This window comes from Kogia breviceps, chromosome 4, assembly GCF_026419965.1.
Source record: "Kogia breviceps isolate mKogBre1 chromosome 4, mKogBre1 haplotype 1, whole genome shotgun sequence".
Classification (NCBI taxonomy): Eukaryota; Metazoa; Chordata; class Mammalia; order Artiodactyla; family Physeteridae; genus Kogia; species Kogia breviceps.
The window spans coordinates 131,882,330-131,893,729 of NC_081313.1; positions in this window are offsets into that span (position 1 = coordinate 131,882,330).

Sequence of the window (11,400 nt, forward strand, 5' to 3'; positions counted from 1 at the left end):
ACTCTGGCCTCCAATGTCATGAGAACCCCAGATGGCATTCTGCTGGCTGGTTTTGGTGATCAGATATCCTAGGAGAGGTGGGTTTTGGGCAAGCCTGGAATATGGGGAAGGTTTTGATAGGCACCGTGGCAGAGGGTGTCGGTCTAGGGAAGATGCTAAATTACCCTGACCTCCTGGGTGCCAACTGGTGGAAGAGAATGGAAATCACATGTCCTTAACCAATAAAACCCATCCATCTGGATCTTCTTCTAAATATTCTAAAGGCACATTAAAGCTGACATTGAGGGATGGTAGGAAAAACAGAATTTGGAGTCCAAAGACTCATCTTCTAAGCTTAACTCTTCTGTTTACTAGCTGGGAGATGCTATTCAAGTCAGGGAATTATGGGTCTCAGTTGCTACATCTGTAAAATAGGGCTTAATTAAATAGGCACCTTGCTGATATGAGGATTATGTGAAATAATATATGAGAAAGCACCAGACAAGTGATGGCTAGCAGCGAAAGGACTTTGCCATCAGACTGACCTCTCTGAGCTTCTGTTTCATTCTCTGGAAACTATAAGGGTGTTTGAAGGATGACATCAAAGCATGGAAAACACTTAAAACAGCCCCTTCAAAAATGGCAGCCACCACCTTCATCATCGCCATCATAATTAATAATGTTTTCCAATACCTGGGCTCAAAACTGTTCAGCTTAGATTATTCAGTCCTCTCAAAGAGACAGAAGATACATGTGGTATAGAAGCAGACTTGGCAATCTTTCCTGTACAAGCAATGCTTTTGCTTCAGCTGTCTTCATACCATACGCATCCTTGAAGTCTCCTGCAGAAAGCTGCACACACCTCCTGGGGTGTTCAAGGAAAGCCCGGGCCTTGTCTCCTGAGTCTGCCCTCATCCTGCCTCACAGGTGCAACCAGAGGAGAGAAAAGGCCGGGGTGGGCTGGGGGACCCTTCTGTAGCAGGTGACCCATGCCCACGAGCCATTTGTTGAATTGGATGGGGCAGAGTGTAACCTCCAATGAAGTGATTCTTTAACAAGTAGCCTTTCAAGACTCCATCTACAAAATTCTTTCTTCCTTATTTCATGCTCTTTAGCTTCATATGATTTGCAGAGTGGGAACAGGTGTCCAGGGAGATAACAGATCATCAGAGATGAGATGCTCATGGGGAAACCACCAGGTCCAATCTCATGTGATGTGCTTTTCCCACCTGCAAGGACACTACTTTATTCTTAAAAATTTCAGAGCCTGGAACCAATTTTTATGTACGTATAAAATAACAATAACTTCTCTCAGGCCTGACCATTGCATTGGGTAAAATTGCTTTGGGGCTTTTTTTGTGTGTGTGGTACGCAGGCCTCTCACTGTTGTGGCCTCTCCCGTTGCGGAGCACAGGCTCCGGACGCACAGGCTCAGCGGCCATGGTTCACGGGCCTAGCCGCTCCGCGGCATGTGGGATCTTCGCGGACCGGGGCATGAACCCACGTCCCCTGCATTGGCAGACGGACTCTCAACCACTGCGCCACCATGGAAGCCCTGCTTTGGGGCTTTTAAAAGTCTAGTAGTTGTATGGCTGTAGAGTAAGTATAATGCATATAAACTGTGCTTTGGGGTCCACATGTGTCCAGACATTTAAACAGGCAAGAAGAAGAGGAAACAATAAAGACAAATAAAAGGTCAGAGAATCTATTATGTGCTAAGCATTTTATTGATGTTCTCATTTAATTCTCAGAGACCCCCCTGAAATGGGTATTAGTAAGCCCATTTCACAGTTAATAATAATAATGACAGCAGTAATAGTAATAATAGAGTTACTGGGATCACTGCTGACCTTTACTGAGCTGTCGCCATGTGCCAGACAGAGTGCTAAGAGCTTTACATACATTATCTCATTTAATCCTCATAAAAACACTGGATCCTAGGTCTAGCTCTATCCCCATTTTACAGATTTGGAGACATGCAGGTACTATGTGGAAAAACAGAAGTTCAAGTGCACGATCTTAGCCTTTACACAGTAGGGCTGAAGGCAATGAGGCCAGGCGATCAGGGACCTTGTCCAGGACACACAAGCAGTAAGTGGTTCACCAGAGACCTGAAGCCAGGTTTGCCCAGTTGCAAAGGCCACTCTCCTTCCAGCAGCCCAGAGTATTCTGAGAGGTGCAAGGGGCCAGTACTATCTCCCCTTGAGCCTCAAAACGGTTCCAAAAGCTAGATGAACAGGAAGACTAAGGTTGCCAATAAGTTCACTCTAGCCCAGTCCCACTTTGGAAACAAGCCCTGGTAATGAGTTTGGGCTTCACTCTAAGTGTCACAGGAAGCCGCTTGGAGGAGTGTGAGCCAGAAAGTGACACATCCTTATTAAGAGGTTTTAAAAAATTACTCAGGACACCCTGCGGGGAACAGACTGCAAGAGTGGGAGCAGGATTGTTAATTACCTAATGTAAGTTTCTAAGTGCACAGAGATGATTCCTTGTAAGAAAATTAAAATATTCAGATGCAACTAAAGTCCGCCTGAGCACTGCCCCTACCCTGGTGTGGTTTCCGAATCCTGGAGGAAGAAGGCCCGTTTTCAGTGGGCTAACGGCACTCGTGCCCAAGCAATGCCGTGAGGACTGCTGAAAACAGAAGTGGCATCTGGCCCATTTCGTGTGGTGCCGGGACAAGCAAACCAAGGGTGAGGGAGAATGCATGGACTCAGCCAACTCTAACTCAGGGTAGAAGTGGCTGCAGTGAATTGTTGTTCAAGGTGGGGTGGACACCCAGAGCAGACCAGACCACTCCTCCCAGGTCCCAGAGATTCAAGAAGGTAGTAGAGAGTGGAGGAAGCCAGAAGGATGGGCCAGATGATGAGGAGATGATGGGCTTTCCAGAGCACTAATAATAGAAGCTAACATTTCTTGATGCTTACTGTGTGTCAGCCATGGTTCTGAGCACCTGATACTCATTCATTTATTTAAATCTCATCACCCTGCAAGGCCAAGGCAGTTGATTCTCATTATTCGTGGTAGTTTTGTTCCAATAAGTTCTCTCTGAACACTGAATTTATGAATACTGAACCACTGCTTCCGGGGCAACTCAAGATTAGGGTCCTGTAAACCTCTGGTCACATTATTTTTGTCAATCAATACATAACCTAGTTTTATGTATGTTTCTGTTTAAAGACACCTTATTTAATATATAGTGGAAAAGAATATAAAAAGGAACGTATATATATGTATAACTGAATCACGTTGCTCTACAGCAGAAATTAACATAGCATTGTAAATCAACTATACTTCAATTTTAAAAATGTAAAAAAAAGAATGATACATTTAAATATATATATATAGTTGATTAATAACATTGAACTCACAGCCAACGGCACTCATAACACATGTATTTTCTCTTTAACGCATATCACAGGATTCCCGGGCTTAGGATCATTAGACAGAGCTTCAGCACCACAGAATCACCAACAAAGAGCACAAAAATGAGAAAAATATGGCACCAAATATTCTGCAAAAAGGGCACTCGTTGATCGTAGAAGAGCTGAACCAAGCAGCAGACATCACCTTGTTTGGGCAGAGCTGGGAATGTGCAGATCACGTGACCCACATCCCCCACCCCACTACTACCACGTCCGTCAGTATCTGGGACAGCGCATCGAGTATTGATTTAAGGATTACAAATACATTTTAGTCGGTAGGTGAATTCACAAAGAAAAAGTTTGTAAATAGTGAAGACTGTTCTATTAGATATTAGATCCCTGTTTTACCCATGGGGAAAGTGAGGCACAGGAAGGTGAAGTGCCTTGCCCCAGGTCTCATAGCCAGTAAGTGGCAGAGCCAGGATTCCGTGCTCAGGCACTGATGCATCCTCTACACTACACTGCCCTCTTCTCTCATGTGGAGTCAGTTGTGTGCAAGGGACAGCAGATGGAAGGCAGGCACGTGTTTGCATGGATGGTGCACATGTGCTGTGGGCAGAGCTGGCAAAGTGGAAGACTCAGAGCTCCCGCCTCATGGGATTGAATTTAAAGGATATGATGCATGAGGCATGCACAGCACATAATAAATGCTTGACCAACAGTACCTGCCCCACCCATAGCACACACAGAATAGACTAAAACTCAGAAAACCCCTACAGATCATACACATGGCATTTGACCAGAGAGTAAATGTTGCTATGCATCTTTGCACACTTGTCTCTAAGAAACCCACCTAGAAACTCACTAGACATCCAAGATCCCATTTAAATGTAAAATATTCATAGAACCTGACTGTCACAGGGATGCTAACAAATATTTTCAGGAGATTATCTGATCTACATTTCAAAACTCTGTAAAACCCATCTGTAAAAATTTCAAAGCTGCAACACAGCAAAAGAGATTTTTTTTTTTTTAAATGAATGGATCCAAAATGATCAGGAAAAGTGTTTGGAAGTTTATTCATTTAGAAAACTCTATCAATGGATTAGACATAAATTAATTGCTAAGATACAGAATCCAAGAACGCTCTGTTCAGTGAGGTGTCATCAATTTAATATGGGGCTTTGTTAATTGAATGTATAATTTGAACAAATTCAAAAAGAGTATGTCACACTTGAACAGGATAAGAAGGAACACAGCCTAAACTATAGAGTCAGGCAATCAAAGTGATTTTTTAAAAGAAACTTGGAACAATAGATGCATTAAGTGCTAAGCATTGGAAAAACCCACGTCTGGTGGCTTACAAAGGTCAGAGTTGGAGGCCAGGTACAAAGGGCCTTTGGAGGTATTGAACCTGAAATGAAAATTTGTTCTCAGGGGTGGAATTGCTGGATAATATGGCAGTACCTGAAAAAAACAAAAACTCTAATTTGAAAAGATACCTGCACCCCAATGTTCATAGTAGCCTTATTTACAACAGCCAAGACATGAAAACAACCTAAGTGTCCATCAACAGATGAATGGATAAAGAAGATGTGGTGTATAGACACAATGGAATAGTACTCAGCCATAAAAAAGAATGAAAATTTGCCATTTGCAGCAACATGGATGGACCAGGATGGAGGGTATTATGCTAAGTGAAATAAGTCAGACAGAGAGAAACAAATCATGTGTGACATCACTTATATGTGGCATCCAAAAAATAACAACAAACTAGTGAATCTAACAAAAAAGAAGCAGACTCACAGATGTAGAGAACAAACTAGTGGTTACTAGTGGCCGTGGGGTGCCTGGTGGGGCCATAATGGGGGGGGATTGGGATGTACAAACTACTGGGTGTAAGATAGGCTCAAGGGTATATTGTACAACAGGAGGAATATAGCCGATATTTTGTAACACCTGTAAATGGAGTGTAACCTTTAAAAATTGTATAAAAATTTTTTAAAAAGAAGAAAGAAGAAATTGGTTCTCCACACAGAGTTAGTGGGGACGCTGTCAGCCGTACTCCAGGATGCTGTGTTAGTGGCATGGGTACACCAAGCAGGTGGCCCTCCAGACAGAAAACCAACAAGATCCCAAACAAACAAGTGAGAAAAGATCCATTTACCCACGTTGATGCTTACTCAATTTTGAACTGAGCTGGAAGCCATCGAGTTTTTGAAGAGGTCATAGAATACCTATCTCCCCAGGGGCTGAGTTTTGTCGTTAGTGAATCTTGGGGAAAAAAATAGTTCCTGCTTGCAATATTTCTCTGATTCTCCCCTGTAGTGATAATAATAATGGCGAACATTTATTGAACGTTTGTCGTGACATACATCATCTCACTTAATTATGACAGTCACCTTAAAGCCCAGTTATTCCAGTTTTGCCGGTGGGGAGACCGTGACCGAGCGAGGTCAAGCACTTCTCCCAAATCCACAGTCAGTGAGTAACAAGATGTGGCATTTGAACCTACATCCACCTGCTCCCAATCCTGAGAGTTTTAATCATTTCTAAATTGCTTCTCAAGGATGACATTGTTTTAAAAGAATAAAAAGGCTGGCTGAATATGAAAATAGATCAGACTTTTCAAATACACTGGAGCCGTAAGAAACCCAAGATGTGTACCTCTTCAGTGAACGACTTGTTTGTGTGCCAGCCTCAGGAGTGCTAGCCATGTGTGATGTGATTCCAGTCCCAGACCCCATTTTCAGCAGCCCTTTGGGGGTCACAGGATAACAAAATAAAGGTAACAATAAGCCTGACAGAATATCAGGAGGTTCTATGGACTTCTTGATGCCTTGGACAAGCCCTAGGCATATTGCTGTTGTTTCCAGAATGGACATTCTGAGCAAGACTATATAAGAGAGAGAAAACTCCTGTACCCTGTGCAACTTGGCCTAGTCTATTCCTCCTCTAATCCTAACCCTTACCCTAACCCTGAGAATAGCTGGGCTTGTTGTCAAAGAATATATTAAGAGTTCTTTGCAACATTTACCCTTAATTCTGGGAGACCTCCCTTGTCCAGGCAGGTCCACATCCTGGCAGGTTGCATTTGTCCTTGCATGGGACAATCAAACAAACGCCCAGAATTCCTGATATAGGAATATAAAAATGAAACGTGCTATCTTAATATCTGATATCAGGAGTTTCTCTTAGGGAGGGGAGCATCTCTGGGAAAATGCCTTGCGGGTGGTGGGAGGAGCAAGAAGGGTGGATCCACATTCCCAGAAGCTGGAAGCAGAAGTGCAGAAATTAGCAGGGTGACCCATTAGATTCAGCAGTGTGTGTATGCACCCACAGCTCTGAAGTCTTCTCCCCAAAACAATGCACGCACGTGAGTTTTCTTTGGTGGGAACGATGAAGATGGGCTAGATTTTCCTTTCAGATGGACCAGCTGTGGAGTGAAGACAACCTGAACAGGATGGAGAGGTGGTCCCCACACTGAACTCAGTGAGAACAGGAGCTGGGGGTTGGTGTGAATGAGAGAATAAAATCACCCCCTCCCCCAAATTTCCAGAATCTTGGTGAGGGCCCACCCGTGGCACTATAGTGTTTCCAGCTATTTTATCTGGATCTGAACAGGTCTCGAGGCCTCACCTTCTTCTGACACACAGAGACATCCCAAGACACACAAAGCACAAGTCATCACTGATAACACCTGAAACAAGTATTGTTGATCAAACGTGTACCAGACCCCATCCTAAGCAACTGACATACCTTAATTAATTTATTCTCAACAACTATGAGGAAGTTAGTATTAATGAGGAAGGTACTATTAATTTCTCCATTTTACAGATGAGGAAACTGGCACAGAGAGGTTGCATGATTTTCCCAAGATTGCACAGCTGATGAGTGATGGAAGCAGGTAGGAACCCAGTCAGCTGGGCTTCAGGAACCACATTCTTAGGTAAGAAGTTGCAGAATGAAGGAGGGAGGCTTCTTCCCAAAGCACTTCTGTCTACGGACCCTAGAATTTTAAGTGGGAAATCAGAATGTCCCCCAATTCTGATTACAGCAACCCACAATCTATATCCTGAAAATACAGAGGTCAAAAATATGGGTCACACATTTTGGAAACCCTGGATGTAATGGGGAGTCAGTCACATGGCAAATGGTCACCCCACAGTATGATGTTTGATGGACTCCAACAGAGGAAGCAGTGCTGTGTGTCAATTGCCAGAGGTCACAGGGTGGGGCTCCAGGACAAGTCAGTCCACCTATCCCCTGGCCCCCTCAGGACCGAGGACACAGACTAGATAGGAAGCTGACCTGAGGTTACACTGTCTCTTGCTGAGATAGCTGCACTTTGGAAATTACTACCTCAGACTACACTTTCCTTGGCGGAAGATAGCACAGCAGGGAAGCTGTTTAGGAGAATAAAGTTTCCAAAGATAAACTTTGCTCTCTGATACCTCCTCTCTGATCTCTCCACTTTAAATCTGCAGAGGCTGTTTTGGGGTTTTTAATTAAACACTCACATTCTCAGCATACACTCTGCCATTTTGAAACATTTTCACATCGTGATCTCATGTGACTCTCAGCATCTGTGCAAAACAGGCAGAACAGACATAATTATGACCATCGTGAAGGATGGGGAAACTCAGACGCAGGGTGAACTCAAAGCAAGCCAGCCTAAACAACAATCTCTGGGCTTGCGGTTCTGAAAATATTGGTGCTAGAAGTTAACAGGGTAACCATCATTCTCTTATTTTCCAGATGTGGAAACTGGTGCTCAAAGAGAGGTATAGGCAAGTCAAAATTTACTCAGCTAGTTAACTGCAGGGTTAGGACTTGAACTCAAGCCCCCTGCCTCAGACTAACCTGTCTAAACACAGTCTGTGGTGTTGCTTGATCTGCTTCTCTATTTCTTTCACCCTGCAAGGCAAGGCTAACTCATCATTTATGGAGACTGGCAAGTTTTAGCTTTTCTTTTAGTAGTTCTAACAGGTGAGCATCCAATCCTGCCCTAAAAGCATTTGCCTTCCCACCCAGCTACATCACTTGTCCAACTTGGGAAAATGATAGCTGTGTATCACCTCCAGTGGCTCAAAGGTTTTATCCTCTTAGGGTGAGTCCAGGCTGAATGAAGTAAGTCACTCCCTGTGCAGCTGGACTCAGGCCCAGAATTGGGAAGGAATCACATTACTGGGGTGGTTACGATATTCAACATTCCAAAGCCTTTCTCCAAGCTCTTAAACACTCAGCAAGCATTTATTGAATATCTACTGTGCATTTATTGACCTCTACTATGTGCCAAACAGGTAACAGAAACCAAGGCCACAAAGAATAAAACAAACCCTAATGGTTTGGTGGAAGGTGAGTATATAGAACTGTAACCAGACAATCAATTATAGGTTTAAAATGTGGTAAATGCAATAATAAAGGTCAGCAAAGGAAGAAGTGACTTTCTTGCTTAGGGTAGCCTGTGAAGTTTGCCTTCAGGAGCGAACAATTGAATAAGGTCCTAAAGGAAAAGTAAAAATTTGCAAAAATAGGAGTTCCAACTAGATTTTTAAGCTTTTTTTTTTTTCATTGTAAAAACACTATGTTTGTGATGAACATTTTGAAGAAGACAGACGGACAAAAATATAAGTAAACCATCTCATTCTCTCAGCACTCTCCCACATGCTAGAAACCCACTCCCCAGGGAGCTACCTCTGTTAACTCTATCTAGAGCATCAATCTAGAATTCTCTACCACGTATAAGCAAAATATCTCACTAAGGGCTGAGACTTTGGGATTTTCTAATGCTATCATTTGTTCTGCAGTTATTAGCTGGCATCGTTTGGTAAAGGAAAACTTTCCCTTATTAACTAGATGAACTGCAGCTTATTCTTAAAAGGCAAACTAAATAATTATTTCCTCCAGCTACAAATTTTCAGGGTAAGGAGTTTCTACCTATGTCTATATATTTATGTATTTTACTGTTTTATTTTTCTAGAATCACTATGGACTGGTGAATTTTTATTCATTCTGTATTTTGCAACCAAAGATATTTTTCTGTTTGATTCTCAAAATGTCCCAAGTTTGGCCAACCGGAGCACCTATCAGCTGGCTTCTGTGTTCTTTTGACATGCCTTCAACATTCTTCCTTTCTCACATGGTAAGACTCATTTTATACTTTTGCTGACCCAGACTTAGAATCACCCATTTCTCAAAGGAGCTGTTTTCTCTTAGGGGAGAATGATAGTATTTAGAAACCAATATCTGGGTACTAGGTGAGTTCATAGCTATTAGAATATTATTTTTTCTAGGCCTTTTCCATGAACAGAACTTTGTTTAATAAAATCATGAGTCCATACTGATAGTCACAATTCAAGTTAATATTACAAGGTTATTCAGAACACCTTAATTCACATTTTTATCTCCTTTTATCTCAAACCAAAAATCTAAATTCCTGATAACATATGTATATTATATATTTGCTTTATCCTATACTGAACACTAAATGATTACAAAGTTACAATTACATTACAATGATTATTAGCAATGAAACTGAAGTTTAATATTTCTCTGCAGTTCTTTCTTGTTCTTAAAGACAATCTGAATACCAAAAGTCATTTGAAATCTTTTCTCTGTGTGCTAATGCGAAAAATTTAACGTATCACCAGGGTTGTTTGTTCCAGTTTACTTTCAATTTTAGGTTGCCTTTTTATGTTTTCTGTTTAATTTTTGAATATGTAAACATTTACATAGTTCCAAAGTTAAAACCATATACAAAGATGCACTCAGAGAAATATCTGTCCCTCTACTCTATTCCCCCAACCTTGTGTAGCTAAATACTATTTTTATTAGTTTCCAGTTTATCCTTCCAGTGTTATTTTTTAATTTTTTTTTTTTTTTTTTTTTTTTTTTTTTTTTTTTGGTATGCGGGCCTCTCACTGCTGTGGCCTCTCCCGTCGCGGAGCACAGGCTCCGGACGCGCAGGCCCAGCGGCCATGGCTCACGGGCCCAGCCGCTCCGCGGCATGCGGGATCCTCCCGGACCAGGGCACGAACCCGCGTCTCCCGCACCGGCAGGCGGACTCCCAACCACTGCGCCACCAGGGAAGCCCTTCCAGTGTTATTTTTTATAAAAATAGTATATGCTACCCCTTGTTTTTACACAAAAGGTAGCAAACCCTAAACAGTTTTCAACAACTTGCATTTTTACTTAATAAAGTATTCAGAAAATCACTCCCAATCTGTACATACAAATATTTTTTATTGAATTTTAGGATTGCATATAGTCTACTGTGTGAAAATACCCTCGTTTATTCAACCATTTTCTGAACGATACATATTTGAGTTGTTTCCATTCTTTTTGCTCTTGGAAATAATGCCACAGTGGCATTTTTGCCACAATGCCACAGATATTTATGAAAGTATATCTTTATTGTAGATTTCCTAGAAATAGGATTGCTGGGTCAAAAGGTAAATGCACATGCAAAATCATTAAATGTAAAATTCCTCTTCATAGGCTTTGGACATTTTATACTTTTACCAGAAAAGTATGAGAGTGATGGTTTCTTTGCAAACAATGTGTTACCTAACTCTTGGATTTTTGCCAATCTGAGAGATAAGAAATGACATTTCAGTGTTGTTTAAATTTGCATTTCCTTTATTATGAGTGAGGTTGAGCATCTTTTCATATATTTAAAGACCTTTGCCTTTCTGCTATGAACTATGTCTTTTGCCCATTTTACCTCAATCCTGAAGAGCTTTATAATGTATTAATAAGATTAGCCTTTTATGATATAAGTTGCAAATATTTTCTCTCGGTTTTTCATTTCATCTTGACTGCTTATGATGTCTTTTGTCATGCAAAAATTTTTAAAATTTAGGTAACTGAATTTATCAGTCTTTTCTTTTAACACTTCTGAATTGTGAGTGATAGGCAAAGGCTCTGTCATTCCCAGGGTTAAAGGAATTTGCCTACATTTCCTTTAAATATTTATATGGTTTAATTTTTTTTTTTTTTTTTTTTGTGGTACGCGGGCCTCTCACTGTTGTGGCCTCTCCCGTTGCGGAGCACG